The sequence below is a fragment of the Cynocephalus volans genome, chromosome 2 (genome assembly GCF_027409185.1).
Source record: "Cynocephalus volans isolate mCynVol1 chromosome 2, mCynVol1.pri, whole genome shotgun sequence".
Classification (NCBI taxonomy): Eukaryota; Metazoa; Chordata; class Mammalia; order Dermoptera; family Cynocephalidae; genus Cynocephalus; species Cynocephalus volans.
In genome coordinates this window covers 138,543,591-138,559,163 of record NC_084461.1, presented here as the reverse complement: position 1 = coordinate 138,559,163, position 15,573 = coordinate 138,543,591, and the positions used below count along the sequence as shown (strand labels likewise).

The window sequence follows — 15,573 nt, the reverse complement described above, 5'->3', positions numbered from 1 at the left end:
TTACCAGTGGCTGGGGTGGGGGGGTAGGAGGATTGAAGAGATGGTGGTCAAAAGATACTAAATTACAGTTAGGCAGGAGAAATAACTTCACAATATCTACTGTACATTATGGTAATTATGGTTAATAACAATGTATCATATACATGAAAATTGCTAAGAGAGTAGATTTCAAGTGTTCCCACCAGAAATAAATGTGTGAGGTAATGAATGTTAAGTTGTTTGATTTAGTCATTCTACAATGTATACATATTTCAAAACATCATGTTGTATACCATAAATACATACAATTTTTATTTATCAATTTATTTATTTTTATTTATTTGTTTTAAAAATTTTACTGAATCAAAATTGATTATACGTATTTTTGGGAATCAGCGTTGAGATATATTGACCAAATCAATATTACTAGCATATATATTGTTACAAATCACAATTATTCTTTATGCCCCTTGTCCAATCTCACCCCATCCGCCTCTCCCTCCTCCACCCCCCCTCTAATTACCCTAGATTTCTTCTCTCCTTCTGAAAGAGTAATGGTTACTCTGTTGATTTGTTACTTAGATGATCTGTCCAATGCTGAGAAGTGTGATCAGGTCTCCCAATATTATTGTAGAGCAGATGCTTCTTCTGTCACTGTAGAATGGGCTTTGTGGAGACAGACATCCTCTTCTTTTCCTTATCTCTGCTGGTGACTCTCCTTGTGTCAACGCACTCCAGTGGCTGGCAGACCATTTGCATGGTGGTTGTGCTGTCTAGCTGCTTTTGCGGCAGCCATGGTTATTGTGGTGGCTGTGGTGGGGCACCCACATGGAGGTGATGTTTTTGGCATGCTCCTTGGTCCTGGCAGTGTGTCCAGTTGGGGGGGGGGGTCTGGTCCCGGCTCCATATCTTGGGTCCCCAGGCAGGCCCCAAGGTGCTGGTGTGGTGTGCCTGGTTGTGGGAGGGGGATCTGGTCCCTAGCTCCGTGCCTCACATCCCTGGGTGGACCCAAGGTGCTCTGTGTGTCTAAGCAAGAACTAATTTTTTGTGCTCTGCTTACTTCTAAAGTGGGGGAACTTCCTGTGTGAACCAGTACTTGAGCTCTGTGGTTTAGCTAAATTGATGCTTTGCTGCTGTTTCCCTCGGGAGGGCTTTTTGTGCAGCACAGGTTACAATGGTTGACTTTATAGGCACTTCCGGCACTCCAGAGACTTGGTGCACCTGTGTTGTGTAGTAACTCTGATCTGGGCCTGAGTCTTTTCATCAAACTGCACCCCATGCATTTCTATATTCCTGACCAGTCTCCTCCGAGTGGTCCTACACTGATTGGTCCTAAGCTGTCCTTGCTGTGTACCAGATTTCCCCGGTAGGCCCATCTCCCTTACCGCCTGTGTTGTAAACACTTCCCATGGGACAGGCTGTGTGCCAGTCCCTTGCAATGACTCACCAGCCTCTGAATGGCTCCCTTTTTTCAGTTGTTGTGGCTCCTCGCTCCTGTGTGGGTCCATGGGAATCCTATGAGTGGTCTTGCTGGTCTGGGGGCCACCAAGGCCCTCTTCTCCCCTGCTGCCTCCAAGCAACTCCATCTGAAGGGCACAGCTGCGGCTTTTTTCAGCTCCTGCTCCGTGTGCTCAGCAGCTGCAGCCTTAAAGCGGCTGCAGCACAAAATGGTCAGAGTAGTTTTTTCTTTCTCTCATCGTGGCTTCTCCCACTTTCATGCACTCCGTAGGTCTCTCCTCCTCTTCCTCTGAGCTCTAGCAGCACAACTTGGCTGTTGTTGCTTTTTTATATTGTTGTAAATTGGTTGATTTGTGGGAGAGAGTGACACTGGGGACCATCTAGTCCACCATCTTGACTGGAAGCTTGCTATTTATCAATTTAAAAAAGATGATAATAAGTACATAAAGAAAGAATCAATAGAGAGAAACCATTTCACAAAAAGGCAAGTTTTGTTAAAGAAGCCAGTTCTCTCCCTTTAGAGAGTAAAAAATAAAAGGCTTAAGATAGTAAATTTTATGCTATGTGTATTTTACCACAATTTTTAAAAAAATGAATGAATGAATGGCCAAATAGACAAGTTACGTTTGGGATGAATTTTAAAGAAAATCTTTGTTTTGCTAGATCAAGGGTTGGTAAAACTAAGACTCTGTACCAAATCCTGCCTGCTGCTTCTTTTTTAAATAACATTTTATTGGAACACAATCATGCCCATTTCTTTAAACATCATCTCTGGCTGCCTTTGTACCACAGTGGCAGAGGTGAGTAGTTTGCAACAGAGACCTTATGGCCAACAAAACATACTACCCTAAGGGAATCATTGTGCAGTATATGCATGTACTGAAACAACACACTGTATTGCACAAATACATACATGTAAATGTTAAAATATTTTGAGTAAAAATAAAATTTAAAAAATTTACTATTTGACCCTTTACAGAAAAAGTTTGTCAACCTCCATTCTAGATCTATAGGTGGAAATAAATGTGGTCAATGATTCCAGTAATCCAGAGATTCACTTAATTTCATTTCTATTTTCCTCTTAGTCATCTCAGGATCCTATTTTTTAAAAAGAGGAAATCACATAGATAGAGAAAAGGTACAGTTACCAAAGCCAGTGAATTAATTTTCTTTCTACAAAATTAGATGCTGCTTTATGGAAAATCTAACATTTAAAACTTTCTCACAGCTTCTGCCATTTATTGTTTATTTAATATGTACCCAGAACTATGTTCAACACTATATGTGCAATGTTTCTTTTAATCCTTACCAGTACTGCATGGGGAAGCTATTGCCAACCCACCTATTTTAGAAGGAATAACACTGGGAATCAGAGAACGTAAGTACATTGCAAAATCCACATAGCTGGGTAAGTGTTGGAGCAGCACTGGAATCCAGATCCTTGGGCAATCTTTCTTATTTTTTGATGAAAAGATACTGGGGAATAACTTACAAAGCAATGATCACAGATATGGTTAACTTATGAACATCATGACCATTCTGGAACTGTCCTGCTTGGCACAGTAGTTGAGAACATGGGCCCTGGTGTAATCCCTCCTGGGTTCACATCCTTCACTCACTAGCCACATAATTTCACTGGGAAGTTACTTAACCTCTCTCGGCCTCAGTCTCCTGATCTGTAAAATAGAGGTAATAAGAGTATCTATGTCCTAGAGTAGTTGTGAAGATTAAGGTACGCATAGTACTCTCAGCACAGTACCTAGTACTAAGCATTAGCTGTGATCATCTTGCTAATATTAATGTCCAAAATCTTTTCCATTCTCCAGAGCCCAATTCAAGACCTTTCCAGTATTCAACCTCTCTCCAATTGCCTTTAAGGTTGTCTTCTTTCTCTAACTACCAATCACATTTGTTTTACAGCACATGAATCAGTGTTTGACTCCATATAACTTGATACTATTTGAAATTCTGGAGACTAGAAATTCATATTACTTTGCATACTATAGGTTCTCAATATTTTTTGAATGAAAACTGACTGTGGGGCCCAAGTACAATAGAGCAGGTTTTCCCAAAGAGTTCTCACAGTAAAAAGAATAAAGCACTAGAAGGGGGTTCCTTAGTCAAATTTGTTTTGAAAGCCAACTAATTATACAGTATTAAATAGGATCCTTAATGCTGAATTTTTTCAGAGCTTTGTATCCAATGTGTATTGTGAATCTCCAAGAGGGAGTCAACACAGACAGTGTTTCCAAGGTTATATGACCAACAGATTTTTTCTTATTGAATCATAATTGATTATACATATTTTTCAGGTTTAGCGTTGATGTATGTACATTATTACAAATTGTACTTATTCTTCGTGTCCGTTATCCAATCTCTCCCTATCCCCCTCTCCCTGCCCCCTCCCACCTCTGATAACCCTAGATTTCTTCTCTCCTTCTGAAAGAGTAATGGTTGCCTAGATGATCTGTCCAGTGCTGAGAGAGGTGTGTTCAGGTCCCCCACTATTATCATAGAGCAGATGCTTCTTCTGTCACTCTGGAATGGGCTTTGTGGAGAGAGACATCCTCTTCTTTTCTTTGATCTCTGCTGGTGACTCTCCTTGTGTCAATGCCCTCAAGCGGCTGGCAGGCCATCTGTACAGTGGTTATGGCATCTGGCCACTTTTGCGGCAGTCGTGGCTTTTGTGGTGGCTGTGGTGGACCACCCACACGGAAGTTTTTTGGCATGCTCCTTGCCTGGTTGTGGGAGAAGGGGGTAGGTCCCTGGCTCCATACCTCAGGACCCTGGACAGGCGCCGTAGCAGTGGCAGCACAAAATGTTCTTTTTTATCAGAGCATTTTATTGGACATTAGTTCTATAGAACACATTTTGGAAAATTCACTCCAGAGGAAATTAAGACGAGCTAACAAGAACTCTAACACCTTGTTTTAATTAGTGAAATCTAATCTAACTTACCCAACACCAATAATGTGCCCAGTGCTGTGCTAGGAGACCATGGAGGCAAAAAGAATATTCTGTATTTCATCCTTTCTGCAGGATAAAAATGGACATGCCATAGGTTAGAAATCAGGACCAGTTTCTAGCTCTGACAGACTTAATTGGGGAGTAACATTCTCATAGTCAGAATCAAAGCACAAAACAAAATTTCTTGAAGTAAATTTTGGGTATCTGAAAAATGTCAGAAAAATGTTAACCAGACATGTATATTTTCAAGTCCAAATTTATCTTTTACTCATCTGTAGAAAAGAACTAAAGGCATTTCTTCTGATCTTCAGTCCCATGAAGGTGCTAACACAGTGAGATTTCCATTCTACGTTTTCCACTACATTGGTGATTCAGTTCAGTATCAGGAATAAAAAGCTTTAACTGGTTCTCCTTTGGACAAACCCTGAACATGACAATCCTCTTTAGTGTACCTTGTAACTCTTATTGTAAAAAATAAACACTCAAAATAGGCAACAAAAAACATAGGGGCTGACAAACAAAATTAATTTCAGGCAGGCTGAGAAATGTTTCTTCCATCCTGTGATCTAGCTGGGAACAGAAAGCAACCTTAATGGTACAAATAGAATAAAGTAAAAACTCTTAGTTCCACCATGTTAGATATATTATGTGTCAAGTGATGAATTCAGAATTAATGGTTTCCTTAGGTGAATAGACAACTATTCACAAAACACAGGAAAAGAGAATTCAGTGTCAGAAAATTCCTGGGAACTCTACCACAGTAACTATTTCCAAACTGTTTCCTGTCGTGAAAATTTCCTGGCATACGCCTACATTCAAAAGATGTTATGAAGCACATGAAAGTGTCAAGATCCTCCTCGTATAGTTTCTGTGGTTTTAGGTTTCCTTAGCCCTCATATAATATTTTGAGAGTTTATTCTAACTCAACTTCCTATGCCTGCAAATCAAGACCACCTTCATCACCATATACTCCTATGTCTAGAAGCAGTTTCTGGTGCGTGGCATATATTAACTATTGCCAGATGCTAGCACATTGATATTGGACTTCCCACCCTCCAGAACTGTGAGCCAATACCTTTCTGTTCATTATAAATTACCTAGTCTCAGGTACTCGGTTACAGCAGCACAAAATGGACTAAGACACACACATATGTGTGTGCATATGTTATATGCATCCTTTCTGCTATGTGTTTATGCATATATTTTTTACATGTTTTCATTGTCTGGATATACAACTAGGTTCCAAGAAGCTAAGTAATATGTCCAAGGCCATCAAGCTGGTAAGTAAGAGCCAGAAGCGAGAATCAAACCTGGGTCACTCGGACTCCATCACCCAAGTTCTTTCCACCCTGCATTTTGCCTCAGCTTTTCAGTACATCTCTCCCATATAGACGTTAATCCTCATTTTCTTTTTGTTTCTACCCCTTCAGTGTCACACTCCTTTACAACATTCTCTCGCTGCATCTCTAAACTTTCTGACTACCCTCTAGTTCACTGTTTCTTGGTGAAGTCCAGGAGGCTATTTGCGTTAGAACCACCTTTAAGCCAAAAAGTTAACTCCCAAGCTTCAGCCCAGATCTGCTGAATAAGAATATCTGGGGGTCAAGTATCTGGGAATTTACATTTTGATCAGGTTTCCCTGAGAGATTACATTTCACAGCAAATTTTGAAAAGTGCTACTGTAGTATTATAAAAGCCTATGGACTACATATAAATTAAAATTGATTTCTCCTCACCCATCCTAGCCCCCTCCACTTAATTTTTCTCCTTATCACTAGTTACAACCAAATGTGCTCTATATTTACCCTCTTTGTTGTCTGTATTTCCCTTTTAGAACCTAAACTCCACAAAAGCATGGGTTTTTTTCTCTCGTTTGCTGCTGTATTTGCCCACAAACTCCAAGTGGGTGATCAGTGAGTATTTGTTGAAAAAACAAATGAACAGAAAGGGACTCCTTGCCTAACCTTCTCCCTCACTTACCTGCTCCTGCCTAACAGGTAGCCACTGACTGGTGCTGTCTCAGCAATCTTAATGCTCTTTTAGTCATTTTCAGCACCCTTCTTCCAAATAATACTAACAATTCTCAAAAATGTTACACATCCCTTCTTGATTTGCAAACTCACAAAAATCCCTAAGAAGTCACACATGTACACACACACATTAACAATTCTGGAAAGCAAAGCTCACAATAGTTAAATTCCCAGTCTATTCCTAAATAAAAGACCTGGGGTGGAACTCAGCACTTCTCTTTCCACATCTCTCTCCTCGATATCAAACTTATTCATCATAATCATCTACTTCTTTGAGACTGAACACTGGTTCTCAAAGTATGGTTTGCCGCCATCAGCATCACTTGAGAATTTGTTAGAAATTCAAACACTTGGGCACAACTCCAGACCCACCAAGTCAGAACTCTGGGAAGGGGCAAAGAAATAAGTTTTAACAAGCTCTCCAGGTGAATCTGATGTACACTCAAGTTTGAGAACCACTGAGTTAAGACAATAAACCCCTGTTAAAATGGAAATGCTCCTTTTAAGACAGCATGCGCTGAGCAATGGTCACTAATAACACAGGCAAGAACGTCACGAAATTAGCAGAGATCACAACACTAGGAGATGAGGTAAAATGTTTGACACAGTCTCTGTTCCACGGTAAAGACTCAAAAAAAAAAAATGCTGTGAAGAATGGATGACAGAATGAGTAAGTGTAAAGAAATATTAAAGGGGGGCAGGAGATGTATGAACAAGCTTCTGTGTGATCATTCTGGGTGAGACTGATCTGTTCTTAATGTTGAACCACAGTACAGCCCAATTTGGGGCAAAGAAGACAACTCAGTTTTTTAGTTTCCAAATACCATTTGTGAATGAAATGCTTATGTGAATCTTTCCTCAAGCAGTACTGATCACCTTCCCTGTAATAGACAGCATAGTCATGGGAAACTCTAACCACCCTCCTCAACAATCACCATCTGTGAATGTGCTGTTAACTAGTTAAATGTCCCTATTATATATTAAGCTCTCTGGGGAATAATTTTAGGAATACAGGCCTGCAGAGTTTGTTATTAGACTTAATGCAAAGTTTTCCTTTTCGTCTTTGTAATAACACTAATTTAATCACCTGGAATCTTTTTTGAAGTATAGTAAACACAGCTAAGAGTTTCAGCCAATGATACCATGTACAGAAATGTTCCTTACTTAAGACATTTACCAGTTGGACAATCTACTTTTATTAAAAGTACTTAAAAATTTTAATTGCAAATATTCAACTGAACTTCTCAATGTAAACAGATAAGCATGCCAATTCCTTCTTTAAAAGAAGGAAATTCACAACCAGTATGGTAAACAGAATGGAGGTTTCTCAAACAACTACAGGTAGATCTTCCATACGATCCAGCAATCCCTCTTCTGGGTATATACCCAGAGGAATGGAAATCATCATGTCAAAGGGATACCTGCATTCCCATGTTCATTGCAGCTCTGTTTAGCATGGAACTAACCTAAATGTCTATTGATGGATGATTGGATAAGGAAACTGTCATATATATACACCATGGAATACTACTCTGCCATAAAAAAGAATGAAATTCTCCCATTTGCAACAACATGGATGAGCCTGGAGAAACTTATGTTGAGTGAAATAGGCAAAGCACAAAGGGATACATACTGCATGTCCTTACTCATAAGTGGGAGCTAAGAGAGAAAGAAGGAAGGAAAGAAAGACCACAGTGGTGCATTGGACTTGCAGAGGGAGAGAGCATACCTAGGGCTACAAAGTGGAGTGGGGGTAGAGGGGGAGGGGGAGGGAGGATAGGGATGATGGGGTGGGGGACATGGGGTACCAATGCAATTTGTGGTAGTGAGTATGCTGCCAGTATGAATCTGGCCTTCACATCTTGGGCATAAGGGATGACAATCAGTTTTGTATATCATGAATATTCATAGCCAATTAAAAAAAAAGATTGCCAGTAAAAACATAAATATAAATAATAAAAAAATAAAAATTAAAAAATTTTTAAAAAGGAGATTTCCTTTTTCTTTCCAAAAGATGAATTTTTAATAGTGCACATAAACCAGAAAATAGTTAATCAGAATAAAGGATAAAAATATTCCTTGGCCCAAACCAGTAATTACTCAATTAAGTATCTAATAGCACCCAACTATATCACAACTAATTGAATCACTTTTCTTTGTTCGCGGTGTAAGGCAGTTAAATACACACAGCTGCTTTACAATTTTCCTTATGCTACCAGTGGTAGAAAATATTATTTAACCAAGTCAGCTGCAATTAGATACCTACGCCATTGGTTCATTCATCCATTTATTTAGTAAAGGTATTTGAGTGCCTACCACATCCAGGGCTGTACTAACTGAGGGCTATGATGCTCTGCAAGATAAATAAGCCTTTCCCCTACACAGGTAATGCAAACAACATAGCTCTATTTTGTGTTGCTTTAGAAGGTAAAATCAGGATGAGCAAGTTAAGGTGCATTAGACACCTGTTGCTTTTGCTTTCCAAACACTCATTCTGCCTTCCTCTAACAGGAGAGTCATCCTCTTCTCATTTGGAGAACCAGCCCCTCTCACGTTTCCAGTTTACCTGGTTTGATGGGGGCTGACTCCACCCTTTGGTGCTAGATATGGTCACATTGCCCAGACCTCCTCTGTGAGCACATTCTCTCCACCAGTGATTGGTTTGTCTGGGATATGACCTGAACCACGCTAATGAGACTTAACACTTCAGATTTATATTACAACTACTGGAAAACAGAAGCTTTATCAGCTGAAATTGCTAGTTTTGTGAGAATATAAACTGGGAACTCTTCAAGTTACTACAGTGAGAGAGCATATGGTAAACTGAGGAAATCAAGCATGAGATGGAAAAGTAAAGTGTTGAGGACATCATTTGATTTGTTTTCTGGATCTAGCCGTGACTGCAGCTAGGATTAACCTTTGGATTTAAATTAGAAGGCACACATACACACTCCATATCATCCTTCCTTATTATTTTTTTTTTCACCTGACATTCTGTATGTTTTACATATCTGTTTGCTGTCAGATCCCTCACCCAGTAGAATATAAGGTTCATGTAGTCACTTTTATTTTTATTTTTTATTTTTTTGCAGGTGGTTGAACCTGTCTATTATCACACCTCTGCATATAGAATAGAACTCAGCACATGGCAGATGCTCAATATTTGTCAAAAAAATAAATAAATAAATAAACAAATGAGCATCATTTCGTTTCTAATCTTCCTTTTCATTCCTACCACGCCCCCCTTCTCCTCCTCCACTCACTGACCCTATTACAATGCCCTAAATCCTCTTAGGATCATTGTACCTTTCATTCAATTCACAATGTTTCTTTACACTCTGTTTTCATTATCACAAAGAGCTGTAAGATGTCAGGAGCTATATATATGTACACACACATGTACACACACACACATATATTTTTGCACAAATCAGGTAGAGTTGGAACTGAGTACTTATATTTCTAAATGTAACACTCTCCAAAACATCAAGATGTAAATTTCTTCGCCTCTCATTTATGTTTGTATCAACATCACCCAGATAGTCCCTGGAATTCTGTATGTACTCAATAAGCGTCTGCTGAATGTTGAATATATGTAAGTTAATTAGTTAAAATTTCACTCTGTGATACTATATAATGTCTTCCCTCACATCTATGTCTTTAATTCTGGGAACTGCCTCCTAATTAAGCAACCTTGCTCTATAGGTTTGCTCTAATAATGACTTTTCATTCCAATTAATACAATGCAGTGAGGAAAACTCATTCACTGTAAAAAAATTCGCTACATTAAAGGAAAAATGGGTGGAGATTGGGTCCAAATGTTACTGGCAAGAATTGTATTCTTAATTCTTTTCTCCACAACACTGAAATGTGCCCCCTCTGTGGATTGCCTGTGCTTGTACTAACTATGTAAATGTATCTATGATTGATTTTATAAACAGCACACCAGAGTATATTCAGCCCCCTAACAAGAAAAATATCATCCAACTGTAAATATCCAGTGGAGCATTAAAACTCTTTCTTCTCTGCGCTGTGTAATTGCAGAACCCAGAGAGAAGAAATATTTCCTAAAATCTGGCTTCCCATTAGATTGAATAAACATCAGCTTGAAAGCCAAGAAACAAAAAGCTATAAGGAGGTCTTCTGAAATATAAAATATTCAGAAGTCTCTGTGGCTCAGGAAGAATTCTTAAAACTGCTGGGCATTTTTTAGCTTGACTGTGTAAGTAAATGTTTTAAAACGCACAGTTATGCATGTACTCTTATTGCCATATCAGACATTCTCTATGGGTTTCCTGTGATAATGGCCTTGGATGCCTATTTATACAATGCTGTGCAAAATCCTAGCTGTTCGATGAGCAGTTCTCAACATCACGAGAGGCAAACTGGGGGCATGACACTGTTGCCAGTTGTTGGTCAATGCGTTTGTTTTTTTTAATTCTCACTAACACACTAACAAAAATGTTTACTACTGAAATTGGAGCATTCTGGTCAATGTAACATCTCATCTTATTTGGGAAGAGAAAAAGACTAGACAATGCCTCCAGCAGTAAAGTATTTTTTAAAAAGGGGGGGGGGAGATCCATATATGTATAACTGTTTTTCAGTAGTACTAGTTAGTATATAACTTAGACTCTAACCATTTCAGACATGAGTAGATTCCTATGTGGATTACTTTTTGCAACAGCCACCATGACTTGGTTCATTCTGGGGCCATCATTTTTGCCTGAATGTGTAGCTACACCTCCCTCTGTGAGGCCTTTTGGAGATTTCTATCCATAGGGGAAGTAACATAGCAAGGGGACCCTCTTTATTCTCATCACTTTCTATCTCCCTACTCTCCAGTAATAAGATGACTTTGAAAATAGCATGGCATAGTTCTTGCTCATGAAAAAAACTTCAAGCATAACTGCACTTGTCCAACACTTTTCTTGACCACTCTTCTAAAAAGAAAGAAGAACAAATTCTGGTGGTTATAAAAAGCAAACATCGCCCACAGTATACTTCCCTACTCCCTAGATATTTTTTGTCTTATAAAAATGTAGGGAGACTTGATATGCATAACTGTTTACTTTTGCATCTCATATTATGGAAGTTCTGGGATACATTTTTCATGTTTGTTAGTTTTATGCATTTCTTGTTTTTCATATACTAGTCCATTTCACCATTGGGTTGTTTTGTGTATTTTTCATGATGTCATATTAACAAGTAAGGAAAAAGTAAAGATCTAATTTGGGAGAAATATACAGAAGTATCTATTGGGTATAAACTCTAAATGTTAGACTTAGCAGCATGATCTAAGTTTGAAATGCATGCTATTAATGGGGTACTTAAGTTTTTATCAATATAGTCTATATTTGGATTTCCCACAGGTCATTTTTATTTATATTGTAAATTTTTTAGAATTGAACACTCTGAACAATGTTGCAGGTTTTCGAAGATCTGAAAGAACTTAGAACTTTATGTTTCCTACCCCGCCCGTAATAGGCTATAATCACCCATACGTTAAGTTCTCCAGCTACATGCAGGATCCCAAGAGCCTAAATATTCTTCTAGTTCAGGTTTTCTCAACTTGGCATTACTGAAATTTTGAACAGGATAATTCTTTGTTGTAGGAGCTGTCCTGGACATTGTAGAATGTTTTAGCAGCATCCCAGGCCTCTACCCAATGCATGATTGTAGCACCGCTCCAGTTGTGATAAACAACTCCAGACATTTCCAAACATCTCCTTAAAAGACAAAAATTTGCTTCCATTTGAAAACCACTGGTCTATTTCATATGGAGAATAGAAATCTTTGACAGTCTCCAAAATGGAAATTCTGTCCCTGCCATGGCAAGCCATTTTTCCAAATGCAAAAGAGACATAAAAGGCAAGTAAATTGAGCATGGAAGGAAACACTAGAGGAGAATGTGGGTCTACATGGCTGATAACTTTCAAAAAGTTAACTATGTTACACAGTGTTTTCATGGCAGTAAAACCATGAAAAACGTAAGTAAAAAAGCAACCTACAATTTCCTAGAGTATAGGTTTGAAATGTACTTGTGAAACCGCCACAAAACAACTGCATCATAAATTACTTCACTAAAATAACAGTGATTTGAGTTCCATATCCTACAAAGCCTCGCTTATTTACTCCTGATTTCCAATCCATCATCAGGCCTCCTTGATTTTGCCTAAAATAAAAAAAAAAAATCTTGATTTGCTCCTCTTTGTTTCCATGTCCTCTACCACCTCACTCTATTGAGTCATCAGCATCTCTTCTTTGATGGTATCTTTACAAGTAACTGAAGTTTCCTTGTGTCCATCCTCACCCTAATCCAAACTATGCAAGCAAGAGCAGCCAGGGAAACATCAAAAAGTATGTATTCCAGTCACATGTGTCATTGCACCTAAAACTCTTCACTAATGTCCCGCTGCTTTAGAACAAGCCCAAGGCTCTTATCAAAACCCTGCAGAATCAGGTCTCAGCCAACACGTAACTGTGTGATTTCTCTCCACTTTTCTCTTGCTCACTCTGCATCAGTCACATTAATGCTCTTTCAGTTCCCCTTCCATCTCAAGTCCTTCATATATGTTCTTCCCTCTGCCAGAATGTTCTGACTTCCACTCTTATCAGGACTGGCATCTTTTTACCTTGAAGTATCAGTTCAAGCACCAGCTCCCCCGACACTGCAATCTGACCCTCTCTCCTTCCCCTTCATTTTTCCTCTTATACCAACCTATGACTTTCCTTCCTAACGCATATTCCAGTTCAATGCTCCATTTGCTACTTATACAATTGTACATGTAACATCCATCCCACAGATCAGACTAAAATTTCCTTGAGGTCAGGGACCACATGACTGGTGACAACACGATGCCTGGTCCATAGTGTGAGATACAAATGACTGGAGATATAAATGATAGATTGCCTTTCAACATTCAATCATCTTTACATCTCTTAAGCATCATGGGAAAGGCTAGTTTGCCTATAAAGCTAAACATCCTTCACTGAGGATAAAACAATCTAATTATCCCAAAGGAAAGAAAATCCAGCCTGTTCTTTCTCAAGGTAGAGTGGCAGGGGATGAATCAGAGCTTGATTGCAAAATTACTCAGTCTCTTCCCCAGCTCTTCAAATAGTGAAACTGATCTATCATTTGTCATCCAAGTGCTCTCTTCTGTCCCTCTTTTACTCACCCAAGTTGTATTGTGCTGTGGTCAATACTCCACAGAACATCCTGCAAAGGTTGATAGGTCAGCTCCAAGAGCCCACAGCCCTCTTTGCATTTTTATGTCCTTTATTACAAGTGGGCTATTTTTATACTTGTTAGCTGCAAACAATCAGCAAAACCTCAGGCTCAGAATAAAATATGACAAGGGCCAAGAGAGGTAACAATATCACTGTGTGCACTGCAGCCAGCCTGCCATGAATAACAGCAGGGAAAGGGAGGAGGGAGAGACTGGGGATGGCGTAAGAGGGAAAGGAGGAGTGAAGATCCCAGCAAAGACATTGTCCTGGGGTAGAGGGACAGGTACAGCTTGCGTGGCCAGCCCAGCACCAGGCCCCATCTCACTCTTCACCCTCTTAAGCACTGACCTGAAATCCTCCGAGATACTAAATCTCAGAAAAATCTCACAGCCCGACAGGGTCTTCCATTTCATAGTCTAAACACCTATAGGGTGTTTGAGTATTTCTTACAAATAATAAAACCGACCATTTTGAAATTTTATGATGTCTTTCACAACAATACATATTTGCACATGGGAAAAAAGAGGCATCCAAAAGGATGCTCAGTGCTTTCTGATTTAACAGTAAAAATCTGAAAACAACCTAAATGCTTATCATTAGAGGGATGTTACATTAATTTTAGTACATTTATGCTTTGAAATATTACTGCATCACTATTATTATTAATTTTATACAATGATTGCTAGCTGGCATTTTATACATTTTTAGTATTTATACATACTTATTAGACATTTTTAAATGTACTTATTTGTTTCTATTATAGATATATAAGTACATGAGGGAAAGACTTTGTTTCCAGAACATTATGGGGCACATAAAAGGATTCGACAAATGTTTGTTGAATGCATGAAGAATGAGTTAATCCTATGCCACCATTTAACAAATATAGTAAATCAAAAAAAAAAAAACCTTACGCAGAGAGAATTTTTAATGTTCTTATTTGTTTAAATATATATATACAGGGGTTTGAGGTACATGGGAATTTGGAAAATGTAGTTTTTAGGTTTTTTACCTCTGCAGCACTGAAAGATATACTAGAAAAAGGGAAATTTATGTTGAATGCTAAACGACCACATCCTCTGCCAGGTTAACTTATCTACCCTGATTAAAAATTACTTGGTTGAGGTTTTGAAGTTCAAAGCCTTTTATAAAACCAAATAATGTAGTTCTCTTTTGTGATTTCAACCTGCCTCTCAGTGAGCTGTGTGCATTATCTCATGGTGATACCATAGTGTCTTTAAGAATAAGGCAGACAATTCCAGCAGTGTTGAACCTCTCTATAAACGGAGAGGCTCCATGTTGACTGCCATGCCCCTGGTGATCTGTGCCCAGTGCGTGAGCGGGTTGGAACAGAGAAGACGGCAGAGTGAAGTGGTTGTGAGTATGGGCTTGACATTCAGATGGAGCTGAGTTGGAACTACTCCCAATAGCTGCAATCACTTATTCCCTGGGGCTCAGTGTCCCTATTTTAAAGAATGGACATAGTATTTCAAACTGACACAGGATCATTTTAAGAATTAAGCCTTGGAATCATGTTCAATCCCCACTGAGGACAGAATTGGGTTTCCTCATCTATCTATGCTCCCAACAAGAACGTAGCAACCTTACAAATGTAGCAGCTGCTTTCGCACTACTAATTTTAGCTACGGTGACTTTTTCGTTTCTAGCTTTTATCAGTTTTTTTCTCACTCTTCTGGGATCTGGTGATAAACCCCAAGTGACTCTTCTCCATTTGCCAGCAGCAACTTTTTTCTCATGTTTAAAAATTCCAAAGCCAGATTTTAAAAGTGTCATGCATAGCACATATCCAAGACTCCACTGCTACCACAGTAGAAAGGGTGCTAAAAATTCTTTTCTTCTAGATGATTAGACCCTTTCAAAGGTCAGAGGAGAAATAAATTTAGCT

General features: G+C 38.9%; 1 protein-coding gene across 1 annotated transcript in view; it reads right to left on the bottom strand.

Annotated features, from left to right (window-relative positions):
* SGCD (sarcoglycan delta) overlaps nt 1–13,719 on the bottom strand; it is a 422,769-nt gene extending 409,050 nt beyond the window's left edge. The window contains exon 1 of the mRNA XM_063084383.1: nt 13,616–13,719. The gene's annotated coding sequence lies outside the window, so the exon portion shown is untranslated. The remainder of the gene's footprint in view (nt 1–13,615) is intronic.
* Between the last annotated feature and the right edge of the window lie 1,854 nt (nt 13,720–15,573).